This window comes from Falco naumanni, chromosome 3 (assembly GCF_017639655.2).
Source record: "Falco naumanni isolate bFalNau1 chromosome 3, bFalNau1.pat, whole genome shotgun sequence".
NCBI lineage: Eukaryota > Metazoa > Chordata > Aves > Falconiformes > Falconidae > Falco > Falco naumanni.
This window is the reverse complement of record NC_054056.1, coordinates 51,647,364-51,665,597: the sequence shown is the minus strand read 5'-3', so window position 1 is coordinate 51,665,597 and position 18,234 is coordinate 51,647,364. Positions and strand designations below refer to the sequence as shown.

At 46.9% G+C, this 18,234-nt stretch overlaps 1 protein-coding gene across 5 annotated transcripts in view; it reads right to left on the bottom strand.

Moving 5' to 3' along the window:
* Positions 1–18,234, bottom strand: part of RIPOR2 (RHO family interacting cell polarization regulator 2) — a 72,975-nt gene that overhangs the window by 43,849 nt on the left and 10,892 nt on the right. The window contains exon 1 of one of the 5 annotated variants that reach the window (XM_040588817.1): positions 12,042–12,301. The exons of the other annotated variants lie outside the window; for them this stretch is intronic. The gene's annotated coding sequence lies outside the window, so the exon portion shown is untranslated. Of the gene's footprint in view, positions 1–12,041; positions 12,302–18,234 lie in introns of those variants that run through there. 5 annotated transcript variants of the gene reach the window in all.

Here is an 18,234-nt window from a genome sequence, read left to right as displayed (position 1 = left end):
AAGTGCCTGGCTACTGAAGTCAAGTGATCCTGGTTTGCATGCTAGGAACACTTCTTACTTGTAAACCTGGGGTGTGTCTAACAAATGAACCAGTATCTTCTTGAACAATGAAAGAAAAGAATACATTCCTCTCTCATCTATGTCAAGGTCTATGTTCTGCTTATCAGACTAGCTGACCAGCTTACAAAGGTAAAAGCTTGTAATTGCAGTAAGATCACATTTAGGAGTGTGCATCTACAAAAGAATAAATCCAGCAAGGGAAGAAACTGATTGTGCCCTAGAAGTCATGTCCTTCTCCCAGCCAGCCAATTCTTTCTGCTTTTTACTTACTCATAAATTCAAAGAGCACAACTCAATCCTAGACCTATACAGGCTCAGTTCAATGCTAAGCTCATTCAGTACACCTTCAGCTGGTGTCGCTTGCTTTTGTAGCCTTAAGTCTAGTAATTTCTAATACTTATTTTCCAACTGCTTTCTTCTGACTTAATTGAATCACCCTGGCAATACGAAGCCAGCATGGCCAGTAGCCCAAATAACCACCTGGAATTTATGGTTCCCATGTTCCCTAGACTCCTAGAAGGCACAGAGGTATGCCTCTTGGATGAAAATGCGGACATTCTTGTGGATGGTTTTCTAATACAAAAATTTGACAATAATATATGGGTAGGAGTGCTCAGGAGCATTATAAAAACTTTCACAAGAGATGTAATTATTACACAAGGTTTTTACACTTTCAGGACAAAAGCTCTTAGGCATTAGTGCACAGGCTTATAATTCCTGGATGTGTCAGGAGTATTTCTGTGGGATGGGATCTCCTGGAAGCACCCGTAAAAGACTATCTTCCATTGGCCATTGGATTACGTGAATTATGACTTTCATGGCACGTTTTATGCTCCCAGTGATTGGGCTGGTCCTTCCTCATGCAGGGTAGCACTTGCCAGAGTTGTACAGACATGTGAGCTCCATCTGAAGAACTATTCTTGGTTGCCAGAACATAATCATGTGCATTTGTTCCATCAAAGTCCAAGGCTATGAGATATTCCTAAATAGCAGCATATGGCTATACTGACAAGCACACTTCCCAAGCCTTCATCAGCCAGTGAAAGGCCAACAGATCTGTGAGCTTCAAACGTTAATTTTAGCGTACAGAAAGAGAGCGACGTGGGCTTACCAGCATGGCTACCGAGAGTAGTAACGCACAGAGAAGGAGCTGCAGCAGAGATGGCTCCCTATCCTTCAAATGGGAGATTTGGGAGCACCCAGGTCCCATTGGTAGCCATGTATTCCTGCCCCAGCACAGGGAGGCAAACTTCTGCCCTATCTCTTCCAGCAGCAAGAATCCCATTTTAACCCACTGCAGCTCACTGGCAGGCTGGGATGGGTCTCCTCCCCAGCCATGGACATCCAAGCCTCACCACCAACTATCCAGCAGGATCTCTCTGAAGGTTTGTGCTCCCTTTTTGCTGGTGGATTTATCTGCATCAGTAACACCTGCAGTGATTCTTTCTTTTATTTTTCCAATACCTTCAGTTTGGGTGGATTCAGTTTTTACAACGCACAAAGAAGTATTTATGCAACTCATGCATCTTTTATCACTCTACTTAAGCCCATAGCTGGGAGCTTTACTTTGTCATGCAGAAATCCCTGTGAGCTAGCACAAGGCACAGTTACCTGTTTCTAATAAACGAAAATGTTAGCTTTGGGTATTTTGGTACCAAATTTTAGCTTTTGTTTCAAATAATATTATTCCCAAGACTTGATACTAATAGCAAGACTTGTACTTTATGGTCTCATTTCCGTAAAAACATATTTTATGTTGTATGTAAGGACATTTTCAACTTAAATGCTACAGTATTTGCTAGCTCATCACTAGACACCCTGAGCAGAAACACAAATTGCCATCTGGAATAGCTCATGCTGTTTGTTCTGTTCCTCCTACCCAAACTGGATGAAGTACATAAAGCAAAAAGCAATAGTAACAGTAAGAAAAAAGCTAAAAATCCAGGTCAATAACAAAAAAAAAAAAAAAAAAAAAAAAAAAAAAAAAGGTAAAGAATATGTAGCTGTAAATGTATAGGACCTGATGCCTGATACTCCCACTGCAATATAGCTCCATAAATTCAGTAAGCATCGGTTGCCTTTCACACCAGCCTAGGTGCCAAAGTCAGCGTGGGGACTTTTAACTTCATATTTTATTTTTACTGTAAGCCATGCCTTTGGCTAACTCTTGTCACCCCACTAGCACAGAAATAATGACTGGCGGTGGCTAAGGTAAAAGCAGCACCCCAGAAGTCTTGCCCCACAGTTAGCTTTCTTCCTGCCTCTTTTGTAGCTACCCTTTCACCAGAGCTCTGGGTACATGCTCCGTTTCCTCTGCCGGTGAGCCATGAACGGCCCTTCCAGCTGCTTAACCTCCCCTCAGAGAAGCCCCTACGGCATCACTCTGTACCCTTAGTATAGCACATGCCAAAAAGATAAGGAGAGGGAAATGCGAGTGATTTCACTGTCATAAACTTGAGGAAAATACATTTGATCCTAAATGGCTCCTGCACGTGACAGATGGGTTTGTGGTAGCTGACCTCCTTTTTTTCCAGTTCCAACATTTGTTTTGCGCTGGCAGCTGGAAAGAGCGTGCGCACGAGCCCGTGCAGTGCCCTCCCCAACGCCATTCCCTTACCACGCTAGAAACACAGAGCAATCATATTCAGCTGGCATCAGTGTAGATAAGGAAGATTTGGTCTGTTACAGTATGTATTAGTGTGGCTGAGGGATCAGAATCTGGCTGTCTAATTAGATTTGACGTTCATTCATTTCAAACCCACCCTGGTATGCAGAATTATCTTTGATTAGAAGTCAACTCCAATTCTACTCATCACTGATTATTCTTTATGTAAATTAAAGATTTAATTAAAAACAAAGCCCCCCTGCCATTCAAGTGCCAGCAAATAAACTACAGAAAGATAATTTCTGCAAAACAACTGAGAACGATCTTCCCGTGCTTTAAACCCGCTTCCACCAAATCCGTAAACAGTGGTTCAGTGCAAGTGACCTGCACGCGTAGTGGATTGCACTGTCATTTCGGCAGTGCTATGTAGTAGTAAAGGTGGAGAGCTTGGTGCTACTCTGTTATGTATCCCTATATTAGGAGATCAACTACAAGGAGCGATCTTGTGAGAGGTAGTAAGACTAACAGGATGCAAAACAGGCTGTGGGAATTAGTCTGTCTAGCAGCAGCCAGCCTGACTACTTCTCTGCCTCTTTTGGCATATGCTGCTGAACACTGCCCGGCTGACCACATGCGATGGAAGGAATTGCAATTTCTCAGCTCAGATCATACAAAGCAATCAACCCACTCTGCACTTTTGCAAGCATTAGCAGCAGGGGAGGCCTAGGAAACCATGGGTGGTGCTGGTGGTTTCCCTTGTCCCTTACTGACCAACAGGGACATTTGGACGAGCCCATGAGTAAGACCTGAGAACAGGTCGGGTAAATCCTCCCTGATGTCAATAGATGCAACTCTAGTCGCAGTATTTTGGCAAAATCCATGATGACTCTGAGCAGTGACCTAAATTTGTATGTCAAGTGTAAGCAGCAGAGTGGCTTCGTTTTCTCAGACTGTAAGTGATGAACATAAAAACCTTCTCACTGGCAGGAGAGAAAAGCAGCGATCCAGCAGTGTTTAATATAAAATCATCCTTAAGAGTGCTCTTTCTTTTATTACTTTGCACCAATATTTCTGCTGTTTACAACCCTCATTTAAGGCAGATGGCAGCAGCATAGGCAAGGACAGCAAGCTTAGGATACTACCTCTTTGCAACTGCTGGAAAGTAAACGCATCAAGTAAACTTGTGTAGGTTGGTTTAGATAACCAGCGGGCTGCTCCAGAGGTTATTTGTTTCTCTTCAGCCAAGAGAGACAAACTTTAGCTGTACTTGGTATCCACTCCAGGTATGCTCTAATATAAGCATGAGTGAGCTAAATTAAACAAATAAAACAGGCTTTTCATCCCTGAAAGGAAAGTAAAACATCATTGTTGTCAAACCCTTTCAGTATCTAATGAGATACAAATGCTTTGCTGCTCCTCTTTAAATACTTGGGATTAGGGTGACTTAAAACGCCTTGGATATTTATATGATCTTTCTATTTTGAGGGGTGTATTAATGGCACATAGCTCACTAAAATCTAGTTGAAGATACATCACTACATGTTTTAGGACAGAAGATCTTTAAAGCTGGATGTTCTTGTCCATATACGAGCATTGTAGCAATGGATTTATTTAATCTTTTTGACACCTCACAAGTGTGGCCATTTCAAGAGCATTGCCATAAAAGTCCTGTGTTACTTCACTTATATTTGGCTATAGCATGTGTCTGAAGCTCTTTTCTAGTACATCACTGTACAACACTGTTCATGCTCAATCAAGAGAGGCTGTGCGCTCTGATATAACTCTTGTCTCTTGGCTTCGGTTCATTTAAATTCAAACCTTGAAACTTGTGCTAGAGAAGATCTTACATACATGAGTTTTCCAACTTTTATTTAAAGCTGTGGCAGAGGTTATTCTTCTTCTAGCTAAAGTATTTTAATCTTTAAAAACTCTTAAAGGTATAGGAGACAGCAGTGCATATCTAACACCACCAAACAGCCTAAACTTCCCCCGAACCACCACCATCTTCTCTAGCCAGGATCATTAAAGGACCCTGACATTCAAGATCAGGTGGACGAGGCTCTGAGCAACCTGATCTAGTTGAAGACGTCCCTGCTCATTGCAGGGGGGTTGGACTGGGTGATCTTTAAAGGTCCCTTCCAACACAAACCATTCTATGATCCTGTGATTCTCAGTATAGAAAAGCTGTTCCCTCTGGAATCTGCAAGGGCTTTCTGCTCCTTGGGGCAAAGGGGGTTACACTGAGCAACTGCTGGCACAGATCTGGCTTCGTCCAGTTAGCGCTCTCCCACACAGCTACCGGGCATGGTTTGGGAAGCAGCATGGGCCAAAGACTATTCCCAAAGCAGTCTTCACGTTCTTCATTCTTTTGGAGGACAAGGGGGTTTAATGCACAGATACAAGCTGGTCTGTGCCTGCTGTCAATAATGCCTGAGAACAATCCCAAATTCCCATCATTTACTGCCACGGACACAGCCAATGCAACCTGAAGAAACCCTTAAATGTATGGGAAGTAGATTTAGCCAGGTTAAATTGGTAAATTTAATCTGTAGTGGACATTAAAAAAAGAAATCTTGAGTTTAAAACGTCATATGCTCCAGCCATGCTACAGGATTAGTTACCACTTGAGTCTTTTAGACACAGAGACACTATGGATAAACCCACTGTGGATTGAACAGATCTGACAGCGTGTGTTGTCACTGAACTACAAGGTAATTATCTTGCATAACCTTCCATTGCACAAATTAAGGCAGCACGCATCTCAGCACAGCCCTGCTTTTCCACAGTCTGCCATTTAAAGGAAAACCCCATCAGGGCCATCACAGGTTAATGACAAGCTTATAGGAATGACCCTGTAGCTTGTCCTCTGCTGCCCTCCCACTCTTTTCTCCTTTCCTTCTCTGTTGAGATTTCTGCATTTTCCAATTCACATCATAGTAATGGACCATCATTCTGGGTATAGGAAAAGGAGGATATAATGATTTTATGTGATGGAAAACTATTTTGTACTTCTGCCAATGGAAACAATTGTCTTCCTCACCTGGTCGCAGCACAACATGCCCGTGAGAAATACAGTGGCTGGAGAAATCATGCATACAGCATTCAGTGTATGCCTACATAGGAGCTGTTACACTGGATCTACCAGTGCTGCCTTCTCTACCAGGAAGAAGGAGGATTATTTTCTTTTTAAGGGTAGAGCCAGGAAAGAATGGGAAAAAAGCAACTCCTTGCTGGATAAGTGCAGATGAAAAGCCACCTAACCTTCAAGGAGCTGCTGCTTTCAGCGTAGGGCAGGGAAGTCAAATATATTGCCAGCGTTTCCAGTGAAGCACCTGCGTGCATGGAAACAAGGCTCTGTGGTCCAGCTGCCATCTAGGGAGCTGATGGCAACATCTCCCTCTGATTTCAAAGAAAGCAAAACCATAGAATATGCAGGCAGAATTTTAAGCTGATTATTCTCCAGCCTCAGCTAAAGTCTTAGCATTTTTAATATGGCTTCAGTTTGGTTTTGTGTAGCACAGACATCTTAGCATTTCCAGCTCTTGGCTGTATTAATGTGAACATATAATAAACTAAAGGTTTACCTCTGTTTACTTCAGCGGCCGTCTATTCTTATTCGTAAGATTTTGTGTAGGTCTAAATAGATGTGGCCTGAGCGTGTTACATGGAATTCAGGAAAAAGCCTTGTGGTTCAAAAAGCACATCATAGCCAATTGCTTCCTACCCCACAATCATCTCTGTGTGAAAACCCAGAACTAACAAAATGGTGTTTTGCGGATGTACTGAACAAGACAAGGAAAGGGCAGTCAGTCATGCAGGACTTGATACATTATACACTTAATTGAGCAGTGGCATTTTTTCAACAGCATCACCACCCACAGACATGCTTGTATGGTTGGGAAAGTGCAGAGGGATAGCTGTTGCTACCACAATCCAGGGATACTTGCAGGGAGGAGTGGAGAAAAAGGTGTCTCTGTACCCAGGGAAGTCTCCAGCCAAAGACTATTTGTGGGGATGTTACTGCACAAAGCTGTAGCATACTTCTCTACTTCTGTACCACAATTAAGGTTTTAAAAGCAAACATTTTTAAATTAAACATCAACAGAGGATGTCAAGCTGTTTAATTGCAGAAAAGGCCCTTTCCCTCATGCTATATGGTTAGAAAACACATCAGACTTTGAATACAGAGCTACATCAACCACCCTGCCTGCCTGAGGCAGTACCACAGACCCATGCCACCATCTCTGTCCCAAGCACAAGCCCCACTCCCCAAAGTTTCTGAGGCATCTTCAAGGGGTACATTCACTACAGACCATGTTTTTGGCCTCTGTTTTGCCTCAGTCTGGCAGCAAGTGCAAGATAAATTCGACAAAGAAGAAAGACAGCTCACTGAGGGACAAATCAAGCTGGTTTGGCTGCTCTGACAGTGAGATGATAATTTGGGGAAGGAGAAAGGAAGTTGTGGTGTTCAACCTTGCCCCCTCTGCTGAAACACGGGCCTCCTGCAGCTCTTTGCAGGTGCTTATTTGCCTGTCTGACAGATTTCACTGTAAATGGGTTCCTTCCTTTGGTCAGCTCTAATAGACAGGTTTAAATAGTAATGGTAGGGTCGGTCTAGCCTGGTCTTTTGTAGAGGTGAAGGCACCTGCTAAAACCAGAAACTCAGTGAAGACTAGATAGATTTTCTCTCCTGCAAAGCTTTTTTGATGGCTTAAAGTTTCCCCGATGGTGATGTTTTCAGGACGAAGTCAAGTCTGACAAATCCCTGGGTGTTGCAGCTAAATTCGTTTTTTGAATTAAAAAAAGAAAAATAATAATGGTTCTTTGCGGAAGGGATTATTTGAAGCAGATCTGGTGTCACTGAATGATTACCAGCAGGCTGCCTGACCTGGGAAGCTCTAGCTGCTGCAGCTAATCGGGCAGTTTGAGGGCTGGGAGAGAGGGCAGGGTGTGAGCACTGGGACAGCAGTAATGAGGTGGCTGGCTCTGCCAGCCAAGGTCAGCTTACTGGAGGCATCAGAGACTGGAGAGCTTCTGATGCTTTAAAAGGGCTGGAAGATAAAATGTATTATTGTGACCACTTCATGTGTTGCACTGGTTCCAGGGAACTGTCAGCTTCAATTTGTTCCTTCCATTGAGAAGAAGAAAGATGCTCACATACTTCTGTGCTAATACATCATTTCTTTTGTGTGGTTGGGGAGTAAAAATTACAGGATACCCTTGTAACATAAAAACACAGCAGAAAAAGAGAACTCTAGGGAAAAAAAATCAGTTAGTTCTTGCGTCATGCTTAGAGGACTTGCTTCTTATTGAGGCCACTGGGTGCAGAGCCTGGATACAAAGACCAAGGCATGGCCTGTGCTTGTGGCTGCCAGAAAACAATTCACAAACACCCAAGGGACCTGGTCTTCTCTGCACCTCCCAGTTGAGTACTGGGACCTGTTTTTTGATCAGGGCTGGGATACAGCCAGTTCCTGGAGCCTTGCTCAAGGTTCCCACTCCCTAATTAACCTGGATGTGGCCAGGAAGGGGGGGGATCCTCTTTCTTCCCAACAGCACCAGACCCAGCAGCAAAGATATTTCAAAGCTAGAGTCGGAGAGCCAAAACTCAGGGGACTGAATCTAAATCTGTACCTGTAGTGATAGGAGGAATAATTGTTTTTAACTAAAACAGGACAGATTCAGACTAGATATAACAAAGACATTTTTTATGATAAGGGTGGTGAAACACTGGAACAGGTGGCCCAGAGAGGTGGTCGATGCCCCATCCCTGAAACAGTCAAGGTCAAGTTCAACAGGACACTGAGCAACCTGATCTCGTTGGAGATGTCCCTGCTCATGCAGGAGGGCTGGACTAGATGACCTTTAAAGGTCCCTCCCAACCCAACCCATTCTATGATTCTGTGAAAGCTGAGATGAAACTACCGCCCGCTTGCAGTAAAACAAGAGCTCAAGGTGCTCTGGGAAGCAAACAAGCAGTGCTCGCCTGCTGGAGGAGGCTCGACCAGGTTTTAGCATGGCAGCTGTCTCTAGGTTGCCAAGTGGGGGTAAAACCAACTCCCAGAAAGGATTACGTAGTACCTGCTGCTTTCTTTCCCCTTGAAATGCCTGCCTGGAGAGGGGTCAGAGCACCAGCTTTGGAAGATGGGACAGGGCAGGAATAAGCCTGTCCTAGCCCAGCCACACAACCCACCCGGCTGCAGGTAAGCGAGGGCATGAGCAACATTTGCACCCAGGAGCAGACACAAAGCTGCTCAGCAGCTGTGGCCAGGAAAAGACACAATTTCTGCTTTGATATGGGGTATGCAGGGAAGGACAGTCGTGGCTTCCCAGCCTCAGCTAAACCATTCCTGACGTTAGCCAGAGAGATATAATATGTTCCAGTTTATTGCATCTAGGGTTGGCTCCCACTGCTACTCTTCTTCCAGCCCTCTCACAGGGAGTTGGCAAAGCCCATCCTGCCATTCCTCCTCCAGCTGCCCAGCTCCTTTGCACACAGACTGCCCTCCTGTCTTGCTCCGGTAAAATTTAATTGTCTGCAGGACAGCGAGGGAAACAAAGATGCTGGCAACTTTGCTACAGGGAGGAAATTAAATTCTCATTTACACTGTCGCACACCTGAAGTAGAGCCACCACAGTTTGTGAAGTTCCCCAGAGCAAAACTGCTTCTGCTGTCAAAAGACTTTAAATTTTATTTTAAATTCACGGTGGGCCCAATTCTTTCTCTCTGCCTTCTAAAAGGGCAAGCACATCTCGGAGTCAGTGAGACAATCTGTGCAAAACTGGTGAGGAAAAAAATAGCCAGTGCATGCTCCTGCTGATTAATTTTGAAAATGTCTGCTGAGAAACTTCTTTAACAGCCTCCCTGGCAGAAGAGCAGCGAGCACTGGAAGCTGAGTGAACAAAACAGTAACCTCCGAGCTCCTGCAAAGCAGGAAAATAACGAGTTTTCTTCCCATTGTGTTATCCAAGAGTCATTCAGGAACCACATAGCTTGGAAGCAATGCAACAAGCCCCTATCCAATACTAATTCATGTCCCAGCCCTCTCTAACAAGCCAGTACCAGAAGCATGCGTTCATGCATCGCTCTCCTCACTTCCCTCCCTCCCTGCTTTCAGCTGATGCTCTGTGCTGGCTGAATGGCCACAGGCACAAGCTCCCTATCTCCCCACTGCTTGCAGCTTAGCTCGACTCATGAAAACTACCCCAGTAAGTGGGTTGTCCGTGAGCAGCTTGTCAGTGCCACATGTATAGCATTGAGGGGGTAAAAAAAAAAAAAAAAAAAGCCAGACCAGCCATCCCTTTTTTGGGAAAAGCCAATGCTGCCTTTAGTTTTCATTCCCATTTCTTCCCAGCGGGGAAGCAAGGCAGCTTTCCCCAGAACCGGACCTTTTGCAACAGCATGCTTTGTCTGGAATTACCTTTCTGCTTGCTCAGGTTTAAAAATATCAAAGAGCAAAAGGTAACCCTGCATGGTGTGTGAACGTGCTGCTGTGAGTTTTGAGGCTGTGCCTTGTACCCTCTTACTCTGAATGTCTGTTTGTGATACAGGTGAATGAAATGGTCATGTGCCTTGAGACCACAAGGAGGTAAAGCAGCCTTCTCACTTAGGGATACTCCTTCACAAACCACAGTTCTCTCCTTGCGCATTCCCAAGTGTTTAAGAAATATTAATTCTGCTACAGAAAAACCTCTAAGATATAACTGTACTGTCATTCCAGAGAGGAGCAGAGACACAGAAAAGCTAATTGTTCTGTTCCTTAGACAGGATCCTGGAAAGGAATTCAACCTGTTGCTTCTTGAAAAGAAAAACAAAAATCCAAACCCCCCAAAGCCCACACCTTATCAAGAAAGTGCTGCTTGGACATCAAAAGTTAAACCAGCATGGGGTTGTGGATGTTGGGATTTTACAAGTCCACATTGCACAAGTGTTTATCTGTGCTTGCAAGCAGCAGACATCTTAAGTGACTGTCCTAGTGATTTAGTTACTGGCTGAGAAAATGCTGAATTTATGGAAGAAAAAATAGATTTTGCTGCCTTTAGACTCCCACTGTGTAATATATACCCACCCACACTTAGTTAAGTGTGGAACAATCTGTCATGTTTGCCCATTATGGTTATAAAGCAGAGCTTCTAACCCATCCCAGTGAATACCTTCCTCGAGTCTGGCCACAATCACAGAATCATAGAATCATTTAGGTTGGAAAAGACCTTTCAGATGATCAAGTCCAACTGCTAACCCAGGACTGCCAAGCCCGCCACTAACCCGTGCCTCTAAGCACCACATCTACGTGTTTTTTGAATGATAAACTGGACCACACTGTATCTCTTCTTGGTGTGTGAAGATCTCAGAGATGGCTGGTCAGGGAACACAGAAATCTTCCAGGAAAGACACCTTCCTCCAGCCTTGTTCCTCAAGCCTCCTGTTTGGGTATGCTCCCACTCGTGTTTACTCAGGAGAGGGATGTTTGTGAAACCTAATTAGCCACTGGAGAAGATGAAGATAATGTTTCTGTTTGGGAGTATGTCCCCTGCCCTGGGCTCCAGCTGTGTGACAGCAGCTCAAACACGGTAATTAAGATGAGTGTGACTGAATGGATGGCCAGGTTAATGAACACAGAAATTACACTGAAAATACATTCAGCTCTTTCCAGGGAGATGTTTGAAAGGGTGCAAAGGCAGAATGGCCACACGCATGCAAACGCACACACACAGTTTCCAGAAAGCTTTTTGAAACTTTGAATGAGAGGCAGCAGAATGCTCAGTTACCGCAGCAATGGAAAGGTCAGTCACAGGATTAGGATGACCTTTTGTAACCAGGCCAGTCAAAGGTAAACTGAAGTGCAATGCCAGTGCGTAATATGTTTGCATCAGTTCTTGGGAATGAGCCAGAGGCTGAAAAGAAAACTTAAGAGGGTCTAAGCTTTCCTCCAACCAGTAATACCATAAAAGCTCACTGGAAATTGAAAAAGACCTGAGGAAACGCTGAGGCTTTTTTTTTTTTTTGATGGAAACCAGGCTGAGCACTTCCCCGCGCTATGGGAAAACATTAACCCAGTTCCCCCGCGCAGCTTTTCACATCCCTCAGCGCACACCCACGGCCCAGGCTTCCTCCGCATTCCCAGCCCCACAGCCTCACACAAGAAGCCCGGCAGCAGTCCCTGTCCCCTCCTCAAAGACCTGTCACCGCACAGCCCCCGCGGCCGGCGGCAGCGGCGAGGGGACGGGAGCCGCTGCCCTGCAGCCCCCGGGCTCCGCTCGGCCGCGACCAGCCTCGGGAGCGGGGACGCCCCCCCCGCTCACGTCCAGCCTCGGGAGCGGGGACACCCCCCACCCCCGTTTGTGCCCCCTCCCCGCCCCGAGCCCGGCCCGGTACCTGCTGCTGCCGGCGGGGCCGCCCGCGCCCTCCGCGGCTCACAGCGCGCCCCGGGACGCCGCTCGCCCGCCGCCCAGCGCTCCTCGGGCACCGCGGCGCCCCATCCCCGGGGCAGCGCCCGCCGCCAGAAAACTGGTAACAATAACAGTAATTACAAATAAAACTTAAAAAATTTAAAATAAAAAAAAAGAAGGAGGAGGCGCTGGGGCAGCCCGTCTCCGATCGCAGCGCACCGCCGCTCTAGCAGCGAGCGCCGCCGCTGCCGGCTTTTCCTTGCGGAGCTGCGGGAGGGAGGAGAAGGAGGGGGGGGGAGGAGGAGGAGGAGGAGGAGGAGGAGGCGCTGCTGCGCGGCGCTGCGCGGCCGCGGCCCGCCCCCGCGGGCGCTGCGGGGCGGCGCGGTGCGGTGCCGTGCGGTGCGGTGCGGGGCGGAGGGGGGCGGCCCCCCGAGCGCGGTGCGGAGCGGTGCGGTGCGGTGCACCCCGCGGGCGGGGTGGAGAGGTGCGGAGGGGTGCGGAGCTCCCCGCGGGCGGTGCGGTGCGGGACCCCCACGGGCTCCCCCCTGCTCGCCCCGGCGGGATGCAGCGGAGCCGGTGGCCCTGCACCTTTTGGGGAGCGGCGGTGGCGGCTGGGCTCTTGCACTTTTTCATTCAGCACTTGTTGCCTCTGGGACGATTTGGCCAACAGATGAGGCAGCCGCAAAACGGCTCCGCTCATTCCCGCGGGGAACAGTGCGGGGAACAGACCGCCCTTCCCCGCGGCCGGTGGGCTACTTGCTGCAGCCCCCGACGCCTTCAGCAGTGTGCGCAAAAACAGGCTCTAAATTTGGGCATTGGGAGACCTGAAGGCGGCAGTTAAAGGTAGAGCGTGTAAATGAAAGATCATGGCAAAGAATGGACCTTACATTTCTTTCTTTGAGCATCTTTCCTCTACTAGCCCACGAAAGAAGAAAAAGGCAGGATTGCTGTGTTTTCCCAGAGACTGTGGGGTATTTTCCTCAAATTCAGTCTTCCTTTCAAAATGTATAGTCGTGTTTACTACAGATACATCTCTTTATAGAAATGAGAATTCTGCATATATTTATTGCTGCCCTTAGGACTTCTCCATTTCTCTTCTGCAGCTTTTTTTCATACTGGACTTATCATCAGGCATCACTCAACAGAAGTACCGAACACCCATGTCATATTTTCTATATGATTTGCTGCTCCTTTTCCAACATTTAAAGCTGTTACAGAGTCCTTCAACAAGCTCCCCCTTGTGCTGCTGGGTTTTTTTGTTTGTTTGTTTTGTTGGTTTTTTTCTGGGGGGGGGCGGGGGGAGAGGGAATTCCTGGCAGGTCTGGGAGGTTGGTAAATAGACACAATTTGGAAGGTGGCTTGAGGAGGCAATACTGATACCCTTCCCTGCATATCTGTGTCTTTCCGTTTGGGTCAGAATAGGTGGACTCACCCCTTCAAATGCAAAGGTTTTTCATAGGGCGCACAGACTGGTCACACAGGGGATGAGACTGGGTGGAGAAGTTTAGGAAATGACAACAAAGAAAAAGAGCTGGGGTTTCACAGAGCATTGCGTATGGAAAGAAAACCCTCACTGAATAAAAAACCCAACCTGTCAATTCCAGCTGACCTATCACCTTAAGTAATTTTCAGCAGTAATCATGAACATGTGTTATTTATGTTGTATGCTGAAAATAAACAGCACCCTGTAGCCTTTGGAAATGGAAACGAGAGAAAATGACTCCAGATTTAGTAAAAGCAGAAAAGGATGCTCTTCACTGTGGCATGCAGACCTCTGGGGCCTATGGGCGTTTCTGATTCAGGTAGGCTCTACAAGCACTCAAGGCGGCCGTGTTTCCAGAGGCACCCTCTTCTCCGCTGGAAAAAGTGTAGGGGCTGCTGCCAACGCAGTGCTACTGCTGTAGCTCCAAGGTGAAATTTTTAGGGTGACCTTTCTCTATGTCTGACTGAATTGACTACACCCCTGTTTCATGTGTTTCCATAGGACGTGAACTCTGAGGCCAAGGCGGAGAAGTTGCTTTCTGGAAAAAACAGCTGTGCGCTTCGGGCTGTGGAATGCCAGGGGAAGAGGAGAGGAAATATTTGTGGCAATGCTGAAAGCTATAAATGTCTCATCATGCATACTTAATACGCTTTTGAGTCTGTTTCAGCCTTTTAGGGGGAGGCAGCTCTCACTGTGGAAGCCTGGTTAATTTATTAAAGGTTTTTCAGTGCCATATACTAATTGCAGCATCTTACTTCAACCTTGAGCCTCCAACAGTAGCTCTTGGTAATTACTCTATGTGTAACCCATGTACACAAATTCCCTCTGGCCCTTTTGATCTTATCTCGCAGAAGATTTTTTAAACTTAGGTTGCAGATGCAAAAACCTCATTCATTTGCAGCCTCCTCTTTCAAGGAAATATTCTGTATCCTATATATTTGCATGTGCTAGGTATGTATGAGCTGTTTCTCGTGGTTTCTCAATATAGTTTTGCATAGCAAATGCAGAGAGCTGATTTCCTCCTCTCTGTCACTCCAACCTCACACACATTCCCACTTCCCTGCTCCCAGTGCTTGCCGAAACTGCTGGGAGACTGAGTAGGTTTACAGATGCTCTAGATAAAATCTTTGCCCCACTTAGTCCTTCCGGACATGTATTCATCCTGACATGCATGCTTTTGAAAGGCTCGGGTAGGTCATTCCACGTGTGTCTTGTTTTGCTAATTCAGTGGAAAATGCCAGAGAGCTCTGCCTCCCTCCATAATTAGGCAGGAACCGAAGCTGCCATTGTATTGTGGCTGTGATCATGCTACTACTCCTATAAATTATTCACTGTATTGCAGTGTAATCTGCTGTTATGTTAAAAATAGGTCAGCATGAATGTCCCCAGTGAAATTTCTCAGTGACAACAGCTGATTCCAGCTTTGTCTCCAGAAAACGGTGACCTTTCCAAACCAGTAATTGCCAATTATGCTGTACTTCCATCTCCCTGCCAGCTCCGGTGCACCTTCACAAACACATTCCCAGCAACGGTAACCCCACATTATACTTGAGACAACTAAGCCAGAGTTCCTAAATTACCTGCTGGACTTGGCCAGAGCACTTTCCTTTTATTAGCCTTTGCTCCCAGGCCAAAGAGTAAATCAGGATTATCACAGAAGAGATTATAGTCTGAGAATGCCTAAATGCTCTACTCCTCCCAGGAACCTGGAAGGCTTCTTGCAAGGGCTGAGCAGGATTTTCTGGCTGATATGCATCACTTACACATCAGGCTGGGGGATGGGTATAAGGAGAAGTACTTCACTTTTCCCATCGCCCCACAGGCTCCAGTCCACTGAATCCCCCAAATCAGCAGAACAGGAGAAGCCCCTGGCTTTCAGGTCCATTGCAGACCAGACGTGCCTAGAGAAACCTGGAAAGGGGGAGCAGGACCCGGTAGTCTGACCAGAAGTCTGGGGGAAACCTTTCCCCCATAAGATACTCTGCAGGAGGACTCTGTGAGGACGCCCATAAAAATGTGGGCAATTGCTGCAGTTTCCCTGCTTACTGTGGGCATGGATGCCTGGCTCTTACACAGATACAAAGACTTAGCCCGGTCCTGGGTTACTTCCCTCACCTGAAGACGAGGGCTGGTGGTGGGTGGCAATGCTCAGCAGACCATGCAGACAGCAATTCACATGGAGGTCTCTTGTTAGCATGGTCTGATCAGCAAGACACCAGAGCTTTGGATGTCTGAGCTAGATCTGGTCTGCCCCAGGCTTTAAGGAAGACAATTTATATATGGGCTTTTTCTGTTGTAACTCCTCTTTGCTGTGTTTCTGTGTAACTCCCTTGCTCAGAAGGGAGTACTTGGAAGCACGAGGCATTTTCATATTGCTAACAGACGCCTCACAGGACACCTCCAGCAGGTATCGCATCCAGGCAAGTCTTCTGTGGGAACACAGGTAGCAAACCTAAGTGCTCTTACCTGGGAACCTTGGTCCGAAAAAAGAGGTGAATGAACATATCTGAGAATGGGGAACACAGCAGGTGCCAAAACCATCACTTGGAAAGGCTTTTTAGGAGAGAGGTAAAAGACAAGAGCTTGACCCCATCCACGAGGAATGTGGGCAAGACGCAAGCTTTAACTTGCTGGCCATACCCAGTTTCACTATTACTCTTTCCAGCTAAAGATATTGAAGTGTTGCCACAACACTCCTGCTGCACCCATCCCATATTCTTTGGGTTGACTCCTTTCCTGTACCTATACCTTCTCTGTCAGCTGAGCCTGCCCAGTACATCCAGCTTGCACTCACTGTCACCCTGTAGCACTTCCTGCTCTCCTTCTAGAAGAGTGTGACCCTCACTTGTTTTTCACTGCTGACATCCTCTCACCACTGTGCAACCATTTCCCCCCTTTTACTTCCCATCACTGTCTTGCTGCTCCACCCTCAAGTTCCCCATTTCTCTTGAGGTTGCTTTTACAAAGCTTTCCACCTGCAGCTCTCTGGACACTTTGTGGGAAAAAAGTTACTTGAGCTGATCTTCTGCAGTGATTCAGGAGCAAATTCAGGCTTCTGGGACTTCTGGCCAGATGCTCAGCACAGCTTTTTTTGGGGAATGACCGAACTATAGCTCAGTGGCTGTGCCTTGTGGCATGGTGGTCAGAACGCACCTGGTATACACCAAGGAACAGCTATGGGTGCAGAGGGGGACCGGGATGGCTAAGTGACAGAAAGGGGAGTTGCCTTCAGCTTTTAATGTACCACAAGGGATAAGGTTTTCCATAGGTAATTCTTCTTTTATCTCTTCTTTGTCCCACCTTGCTGCATTTGTCTAGTCTGAGATAGCTGCCTTGGGGGCAAGAACACTTCCCACCGATGGCCTGTGCCTCTGGCAGCATTTCAAGATAGCAACTTCACTTTGAGAGGATTATGCACAAGTACCCTACCTGCCCTCACATATGTGACTTCAGGGAGTACAACAAAGGAGCCACTGACTGCATTTTTTCCCCCCAGAACTGTCCCCGTTTCAAAATTAGTCCCAATGCCTCTTCTGGGCAGGTTTTGGGTGGCAATGTTCATGGAGAGTTGGAGGGAGCAGCACATTCCAGTTTCTCAGAGAGCTTAGCAACCAGGGCCAGCTGAGCTGCTCTCAAGTGCATGCCAAGTGTGTGGATGGCATGTCCAGTACTGCAGCTCTAACCTTATTTTTTTCCTCTCTCCTGTTTTTGAAAAAGCATCCCTTGTTTTCTAATTAAGGCGCACAAAAAACTGCTGGAAACTTATTTTTGCTTTCCTGGACAGATGGAAGTCAGCTACGCAATGCGATGATCAAAGCTCTGGAAGTGATCAGAGACCTGGAGTGACAGGTATGGTGCTGTCGCCCCGCTTTTTGGGAGCATGGCTGCCAGACAGCCTCTCCCGTGCTGTTGGTGATGGGCTGGCTTAATGGCCGGCTGCTGGACAGCCTCAAAACCATCTCTCCCACCTTGTCCAGAGGAGTGCGGAGAGTGGGGTGCAGTGCTTCCCACGGGTCTGCAGCATGCGAAATACCGGCTCAGGGCTGCCCTTTCTGCTACAACCAACATGTATAATCATGATCAAGGAGGCCCTGTTAGACCATCCCCAGGAAAGGACTTGGCTTTGTAGAGAGAAAGTCTATCTGATCCCAGCTTCCTTGTCAGGATTCTCTTGAATATTTGAGTAATCTCCTGGTTCTTCCCTGTTTCTTGGCTCTCAAATGCCCAGACCTGGCTCCCTGCCACAAGCTTCACCTTCCATCAAGGCAGCAGGCTGAGATCCCCACTGCGTTTGAGTGTCTCTTAGGGATTGATGTCACCTCTACCCACATTACCAGGCAGTAATACCTGCTGCTGAAACCTGCTGGCTACACCAGGACTGCAGTTAAAATGTGGGTTCAGTCCATGTTTACCTGCAGACTCCCCTTGCAGCCTCACCTGCGCTTGAGAGGCAAATTTCAGGCAAGCACTGAAGCACAGAGGAGAAAACCTTTCTTTGTACATGTCCAAGCACACTCTGGTTAACAGCACCAGGCATGGCTGGGCCAGCCCCATCCTCATCCACCCCATGCTATGAAGCAGGCAATTGGGCTGGAAGGACTGAGGGTCACGAAGGATGGTTGTTATATGGGGCAAGACACTGTGGGATGTGTTAGCAACCACCAAAGGTATCCTAGATCCATGACTGAAAGAGCAA